Below are 9071 nucleotides of genomic sequence, written 5' to 3' on the forward strand. Positions count from 1 at the left end.
GGGGGGGCATGACAGGGGCGCAGCCATGACATCACCCGGTAGGTTCACCCTCATTGGCTGAATCGCCGGTGGCGAGGCCTAGCGCTCCGTCGACATTGTTAATCTCAATTTTCGGGTCTGCAAGAAAAACTCTACGCGCAGCACGGCGGCCAACCCTTGCACCAGGCCCGCCCCATTGAGGGCCGGCTCTTGTCCCCGCAGCGTCCGCCATAGCAGGTGCTACCTGCAGCAGCAAGTGAGGACCAAGCCTAATAGATCATCTCAGCTTATAATAGCTAAAATAGATTATTTGTGGAAATGCACTGACATTTCCATGGCAACAGCATTGAAAATACATGTGTAATCATATGTTTTGTTTTTATATTTGCCAACTTTGGTTACCAGAGAAGTCTCCTCGAGTTATTTTACAAACCGTTAACAGAATAGCAATTTCTATTGGATAGAGCCTATTGGTCAAAAACTGCTGGGAATAACAGCTGTGTCAGGTAATATTGCTGTTCTTCAGCATTCCACATTGTATTGTGACACAATGACGGTTTAGACTCAGAGCTTATAGAATGTGGGCATTCCCCTTTCATTATCTCATGTTAGGCTGAGCATGATGCTGTCTGCCATCGATGATTTCTATTGTTGTCATTGTTTTTGTCCCTAATTTGGACTGTGGTTCATTCAATATATTCTACCACTTCTATGCATTTCCTCTGTGTGCAAACATCATGTGACAAATGTGTCTGTTCCCAGAATACTTTAAAATGAGGTGTACATATGAATGTTTTTTTTATGGTAGAATATGCTGCGTAAATAAATAACTGGTGAATGGCAGAATGTTATCATTCTGTGTCAACAAGGACATTGGAAATAGTGTACCTGATGATGAGTGAGATAGAAAGAGAGATAGGCACCAAAGCGTCAATATTATTTTATAGTAGTGCATTAAAGCTGAGATGCTCAACTCAAGCCCTCAAGCTCCCCCCAACAGGTCAGGTTTTAAGGCTATCCCCGCTTCAGCGCCGGCGGCTCAATCAGTGGCTCAGTCTTCGACTGAGTCTCTGATTGAGCCACCTGTTCTGAGGCTGGGATAAAGATGCAATAGAAAAAGGAAATGGCAGAGCACAACCAGGAATATCCAAAAAATAATTCGAAGGAAGGTGTGCTATCCATAAAAAGATTTAATGGTCCAAGAAGGAAAAAATAGCAAGGCATTACCCTACCAACATGTTTCGTGCTACACAGAGCACTTTATCAAACTGAAGAAAGAAACATGTTGGTAGGGTATAATGCCTTGCTATTTTTTCCATCTTTGACCATTAAATCTTTTTATGGATAGCACACCTTCCTTCGAATTATTTTTTGGATATTCCTGGTTGTGCTCTGCCATTTCTTTTTTCTATTGCATCTTTAGCCACACGGACGGAGGCACAGCTAGACTGCCTGGGACCTGGATCAGCATGGACGCTGCAGCAGACCTGTGAGTTTTTACTTGCTACATGTTTATTGTGATTATAAGGAATCTGGGTACTCAATTGGGGTGACATACAGCAATTTGGTTCCTGGACTTATTGAGTGCCGCTTTTGCTGGTTTACCAACCAGGATACCACACCCAATACCTTTCATCACTTCAACATATGTATTCCAGGCATCACACAGGAACAGCCTTTATCATCCATATCAATTGTTCTGTTAAGTCTATAGCACCACGCATGAATATATTTTACTGAGGCGGGGATATCCTGAAAACCTGACCTGTTGGGGGTTTGGGGCTTGAGGACTGGAGTTGAGCACCCCTGCATTAGAGTATGACAGATTTCCTCCTATGTAAGCTACAGCTGCATTGTCTTTGGTTTCTGCCTGTCACAACCTATCATTGCTTAAATGTATAAACTGAACAGCTGCTGTAGTGGTAAACATGTCCTAATTCTATGTCCTGGAGTTTCTATTAAATAAATAATTCTTCAGCTACCGACTATGATACTTCACAAACATTGTCCTTAAAACGTCAGGTAACTCGCTGCACAGCTAATGAATGCTAATTAATTGACCAAAGACGCGGCATGCACCTTTTGCAAATACGCACAAAGATGCCTGATGTTCATCACATAACACAAAGGTCAAACCCCGACCTTACTGTACTGTATTATGTGCATACAGTATGTAAGAGAAACAAAGAATCTAAGTATGCATATCCTCATATCTTACAAAATGACAGTTCTCCTCCAGCCCCTGCGTGTTGTTATTAGAATTATGTGATAATACATTTACAACATATAACATAAAATGCGTGGTTTTGAAATTGTAAGCTTGAAGGCACAATAAATCTTTGAACAGCTGAGCCTGGCTATGAAAGGGCTATTATATAGTTAGAGCAGCATCCATGTTGGACATGTTATGAAAGGGGTAAGAATGACATCTAATAAGTCTAAAACAATGGATCTCTGTATTTTTTATATGTGGCATTTACATATTAAAAAGGCATCTAAAAGCAAACCAGAAATGATTCACTTTGATTGCCTTGTTCTTCACTCAGTAGAAGTAAAGTATTTTAGTACAAGCGATCAAGAGAGAGAATGGAAAACAAGGAGACAAAAATGACTAACTACACATAAATCTTGCTATAAAATTGATATGGACCTATAAAAACAGCCAACATTATTAATTTTCTCAGGAATGTCTAATAATTCAATGCAAACGGCTTCCATTTTCTAATCACTACTTGCTATTGTTTCATTTAGATACAATCACTACATTTGAAAAGCTATTAAAACATCTTAAACAAGGAAACAAACCCCTTGAATGCAGAAGAGACATGCAATGCTTTGTTATGTATTGTTTTGCGGGTTTCTCCGTCACTCAAGGGTTTAAAAGTTGTTCACAAGGTGATTGCTTTCACTTAATAGCAAATCTTAGGCTTTAAAAGTGCAATCAGACTTTTTGGCCTGTTGAATTTATTTACCCTTATCAAATCAAATCAAATCAAATCAGCTTTATTGGCACGACGAAAGAACATTTCAGTATTGCCAAAGCGTGAATAATAGGGGGTGGGGGACAATAATTACACGAATACTAGGGGGTAGGGTATAATGATTGCACGGTATAAGGGTAACAGTTTCGCTCAGGGGTGTAGGGGTTAGTGGACGTCTCTCAGCTTGTGGCAGGTGCTGATATAGTGTGCAGCCAGTTCTGCTGTGGTTTCATCTTCTCCCAGGAGGACCGCTATTTTTTGGTTCTCTTCTATATTATTAAAGTTCTGGATAACAGCAGTGAGTTTCTCTAGGTGGGCACTCCTCACTTCAGAGTATTGTGTCCAACGCAACAGGAAGTGAGTTTCATCTTCTACCTCTCCTAGCTCACATCTTTGGCACAGTCTCATCTCCCGGGGCTTCCAGTTCCGTCTGTGCCTGCCTGTTTCTATTTCTAGGCTGTGGGCACTTATTCTGTACTGGCTCAGGGTCTGTCTCTGTTTTGGGTCTTTTACCTTCAGTAGGTAGGGTGCCAGAGTGTATTCTCTCTGTAGGCTGTGGTAGGTCTCCAGCTTCTTTGAGCGTTCGATATCATTTCCCCACATTGTCACATACTGCTTCTTCATTTCGTTGGCGATTGAGTTGATTTCTTTTTTCGGCAGGTTGTTGATCTGTGTGGGGTTTTGTCCTTGGAGTGAGAGGACAACCTGTTTGATGGCACAGGGTTTAGTGAGGAGGTCCTGGCTTCGCATTGCTCTGTAGCAGTAAGACTGTGGGTGGCTGGTGTTTACGTGAGCCCAGAATGTCAGTGCTCTCTTCTGTACCGTGAGCAGTAGAGGAAAGCGGCACCTTGTCCTGATCAAAAAGTTAATAAAGATAAAGGGAGATGGAGATGGGGACTCTGGCTGTGCAAGCACTTGTTAAACACACAGTGGCACTTCTATGCAGAAGGGAGCAGCCAGGTGAGATCAAGCCCCTCCCAAGTTTAATTGGTTAAAAAACATATAAACTAAAACTATATAGGTTTCAAATTTGGGTAAAAAATGTATTGAACAATTACTCAGTTAACAGCCCATAAACGTCACTAGAATTAATTCACTTTGGTCTTAGGCTGCGGCCCCAGTGTACGCGGAACCTGGCGGCACTCGTTCCCGGCAGCAGCGTGACCTTGTCGACTCCAGGCAGCGTGCGGTGGAGGGGAGTGGCCATGACATCACGCAGCTGGTTCGCCCTCGTTGGCTGACCCGTCGCTGTGACGTGGCCATTGCTACTCTCTACCTTCTCCTGCATGCTTGCTCGCCACCACCAACGTCTGCCTCTTCCTGTCTGAGCTCCCACTCTCCGGCCCTGCTGCCTTTATATGAGTCTGCACAGCGCAGGTGTGAGAAGCTCCATTGTAGCTGGTGATGCACTGACTGGCTATTGGCATCATTTAAGGGCAGGATTTTCTTTGGTCGTGCTTTTGGGGGTTTCAGAGCAGTCCTTGTCCACTCAGGCTCTACCGTTGCTACGCCTATGGGCATGTGTTAGGTAGACCAGAGGTGTGCAAACTATTCGCGTTGCGCCCCCCCCTCATCTACTCCCCCCGGTGCTCGCCCCCGCCCCTTCCTTTCCAGCGTGCAGGGTCATGTGATGTCACACCATGATCCCGCGGCGTCATTTGACACTGTGTTGTCATGGCGACGAGTCGGCGAAGACCTGGCTGGCAGGTAAGTAAGTTCCAGAGGCCACATGCCTCCCCTGGCATTTCATTTAAATGTTATGGGGAAGAGCGTGGGGCCCCTGTAACCACCCGCGCCCCCCAGCAAAATCTCCCGCCCCCACCCGGGGGGGGTACGCCCCCCAGTTTGCGCACTACTGAGGTAGACAGTAACATGCAAGTAGGATTCGGATATAGAAGCTACTTCGCTTAATCATTATTTCTCAAGTACGAGTAAAGAAAACATTGAGTGGAAAGGTTGAAAGCGCTTGTAAAAGTGATTTGTGTAAACAGTATAAACCACACACAAAAGTAGGGAAAACAAGAGAAAGGCCCGTTTAGTTAATATTTAACTTTTAAGATCAATAACACATAGAATGAGAAAAGGTCCGTTCAATACCAACATCGATAAACATGATTTAAAAACATGTGACAACGATTTCAATTTCAAACCAGTACAACAATACAGAACTGAAAAGGAAAATATATATATTTTTAAAAGCCAATGTAATTTTTTTCTGACACCTTTGCGGATTATTTGCACTCACATTCAGTGGTTTTACAAAGTGAGGTATAAAATGTGAAAATCTATCTTCCCTCAAGACATAATGTTCCTCCCAGCCTTTATCATCATCATAATAGTAAGAAAAACACAGGAGTTGCTGTTGTCTCCTTTTGTCTCCACCTTCCCCATCATTATTGGTTCTCTGATAAGGACAGGGTGGGCTAAGGTGTAAATACTCCCCCATACGGGGGCCACTAAGGAAAGGAATTAGTGCTCAATGTAAAAACAACAACAAAAACAAAGGCAGCCAAAACTAAAGCATAGTTACATTTCTTCATTTTATTTTTTTTAAACAATTAGGTTGTTAAATTGTTTATAAAATATTGTTACTTTTGGTCAACTATCAAGGATTGAACCTTTAAGTACGATTTACATTTGTTTAAGAGACATCATTTAAAAAAAAAATTGGTCTTGTGCATACAGTATTGCTATGGATCACATATTTTTTTAGTCTGAAAATTGTTAATTTGTTTTTATCAGGCTCGGTTGAGCGTTGCCGAGTGATCTGGACGTGGTGAGAGGATTAGCGGATCCAAGTCAGGACTTACCGGGAGTTTGAGTGTCGTCGGAGGGGACCCTCAACGGATACAAAGTACAGCAATAACGAAGCCCCCTTTGCGAAATACGGGCCTGCAACACGTTAGAACTCAACTAGCTCCCACGGTGTGCCGGCACCATCACAAAGCCAACATACCCAGGATTGGGTGGCTCATTCACTACTGACACTGATTTACACCCGCACAGCATTACTGTTGAATGTAATGCTTTATGACTGTGCATGTTATGTGTAGGGAACCTCTGCTGATGTTCATCGGGTATTGAGGTTGACCCAGGGCGTATATAAAGCCATTGTAGCACCCATGCACTGTGTCCTTATTTCCCGCCATTTGGCATCTTAAGTATCATTAGGGACTCCGACCCAGACCTCAGCAATAACTATAAGTCCGAGGGCTAAAAGTGGAGGGGTTACAATAAGATCATAAAATGTATAAAAACACAAGCAAATATCCAGTACGTTTCTACAGATAATCCTTCCCATAGGTCTCCCTCTGGTATTGCTTGAGTTTACATTCATACAGTTGTACACTTTTGCAAGTGCCCCGAGAATAGCATAATGTCTTTCTGAGGCTTTTATTTCATTTTTGTTAAGCCAATATACAAACATAGAGGTGGTGTGTGGTTGCTTTTTGCTTCTATACTTTTAAAAGGTATGCAAACACAGGCATCTTTCATGGCACGCCTGTATTTTCCTTAATGTTTTGTCATGACTAGCCATTCTTTGGGCTCAACCCATGAGCATATCTCTTTCAAGCTATAACTTCAGTTTCCACTTAACCATATTCTACTAAACATCCCCAATATCTGAAATACAGCTATCAACCCTCTACTTTCTTCTGCTCGTGTAAGACGCATTACAATTTATTTCCTATCTCGCAAGCCCCTCCAGGCACCAGCTCTTTCACCTCCTAGTTTCTATTGATGTGCCATTAATCTTTGTGCTTCTCTTTCTCTACAAAATAAATTCAAGGATCAAATAGGGTCTAAGGTTTTACAGCAGATAGGAAAATAGGCCAGTCGGTTCTCATCTACCAATTGATTCCATGTTTCACTTCATCCTTTTTGGTAACCTTATACGTTCTTGGATTGCAGTGTTGTGCAAAACAAACTCGTATCACCCTTACTACCCCCCTTACTTCCACCCTTCATACCACTACTTAGTATCTCCTCCTGTAAGTATCCACACACATTTCTGTGCTGGGACCTCTTCTCTTTTCTCTGTACACACTTTCTCTAGGTGACCTAATCACATATCTTGGGTTTAAATATCACCTCTATGCTGATGAGACACAAATTTACCTTTCAACCCCTGACCTTACACCTGCTGTACAGAACAAAGTTGCTGAATGTCTCTCTGGGATATCATCCTGGATGGCCATCTGCCGACTTAAACTTAGCATGGCAAAAACTGAGCTCCTTATACTGCCTCCCAAACCTGGCCCTACTACCTCCTTCCACATTACTGTTGGAAGTACCATCATTCACCAAGTAGCCCAAGCACACTGCCTATGGGTCACACTGGACTCCTCTCTCACATTCGCCCCTCACATTCAAAACGTATCTAAAACCTGTCGCTTTTTCCTCCCCAATAAAACAAATATACGCTCTTTCCACTGTTACTCGACTTCTAAAACTTTGACTCAGGCCCTCATTCTCTCCCATCTCGATTACTGTAACCTCCTGCTGTCCGGCCTTCCTGCCTCTCACCTGTCTCCCCTACAATCTATCCTAAACCCTGCTGCCAGAATCACTCTACTCTTTCCGAAATCTGTCTCAGCGCCTCCCCTGATGAAACCCCCCTCCTGGCTTCCTATTAAATCCCGCATCTCACACTCAATTCTCCTCCTCACTTTTAAAGCTTTACACTCTTCTGCTCCTCCTTATATCTCAGCCCTAATTTCTCGCTATACACCATCCTGACTCTTGCATTCTGCTCAAGGATGTCTTCCCTCTATCCCCTTTGTATCTTAAACCTTTCTCACTGACTGCCCTGCACCTCTGGAATGTCCTTCCCCTCAATACCCGAGTAGCACCCTCTCTATCCAACTTAAGACACACTTGTTTAAAGAAGCATATGAGTAGCACCGTGACTAATACTATACACGATACATAAAGCTTGGCCCCTTGCAGACGCACTTACCAAAATGCACTCCTACTGTCTTTGTACGTTCTCCCCACCAATTAGATTATAAGCTCTTCGGAGCAGGGACTCCTCTTCTACAATGTTACTTTTATATCTGAAGCACTGATTCCCATTATGTGTTATTTGTACTATTTGTTATTTATATGGATTGTCACGTGTATTCCTACTTTGAAGTGCTATGTACATTAATGGTGCTATATAAAGACATACATACATACATTTCTCCTTCCTAACACCTCATAATACTTTATTTCACCTGCTTTGGACCTCCGGAACGTCCTCTCCCACAGATTCAGACTTGTCTCTATACCTTGATAGAAACTCTTACAAAAATCCCTGGCAAACACCCACTCTTCTGTCACCCATATGTGATATTTCACTTACAAGTCTCCCAGCAGCCGTGGTATTTACTCATCACCATCTCCCTCCCTTTTCCAATTACACTCCATTTACCTTTAATTTTGTAAACATTTCTGCTGAGTGTTTGACCTAATGTTTTACCTGTGTGTGAAGATTATAATTGGCATAAAATGCTATGAAGTATATAGGCTAATTTGTATGTTATATTATGCCTCCTATTGAACTCTTATAAATGTACGTTTCTTCCTTTACTTTGCTTGTGAAAAATAATGAGGAAACACTTTTTGGTTAATTGTTAAAGAACACCAAGCTAAATGCCAAAGCCAATCAATGTCAGGAAAAATGTAGCAGTAATTTAAGGCCCTACTCCCACTGTACATCTTTAGGATTGTGAATTATATTGAAGCTTCTCAATGTTTTCTATTAAATGGTCATGATAAGATTCCCTGATTTTGTAAATCTACCGTCTGTTCTTTATGGAGAAAATGCAAGAGCACACAATAAGGATCCTGCCGTCTTCTTCAGTACGTTACAGTATTAATCTTTAACCATTCTTTCAATTGTTAGGAATAAGGAGCAGTTGTAAAAAATATACCCTGCTTGGTTCATGATGATTGCCCTTACTCATAATGATTGGAATACCCCCTTGCTACATCTGCACCTAAAGAATATTGCAGCAATTCTACAAGCGGCTCTAATTTGGGCTGAACAAAAAAGCAGTTCATAGAAAACTTACCATAGGTTGTAAGCTCTTCTGGGCCGTCTCTCCCTTTTCCTTATGTTCTCAT

The 9071-nt window shown here is 42.2% G+C and overlaps 1 long non-coding RNA gene across 1 annotated transcript; it reads left to right on the plus strand.

Annotated features, from left to right (window-relative positions):
- Positions 1-632: 632 nt before the first annotated feature.
- Positions 633-8726, plus strand: LOC142495181 (uncharacterized). The gene is made up of 3 exons (XR_012801676.1): positions 633-979; positions 1403-1468; positions 5703-8726. It is a non-coding gene; the product is annotated as an uncharacterized LOC142495181 (long non-coding RNA).
- Positions 8727-9071: the final 345 nt, after the last annotated feature.

The sequence above is a fragment of the Ascaphus truei genome, chromosome 5 (assembly GCF_040206685.1).
Source record: "Ascaphus truei isolate aAscTru1 chromosome 5, aAscTru1.hap1, whole genome shotgun sequence".
Classification (NCBI taxonomy): Eukaryota; Metazoa; Chordata; class Amphibia; order Anura; family Ascaphidae; genus Ascaphus; species Ascaphus truei.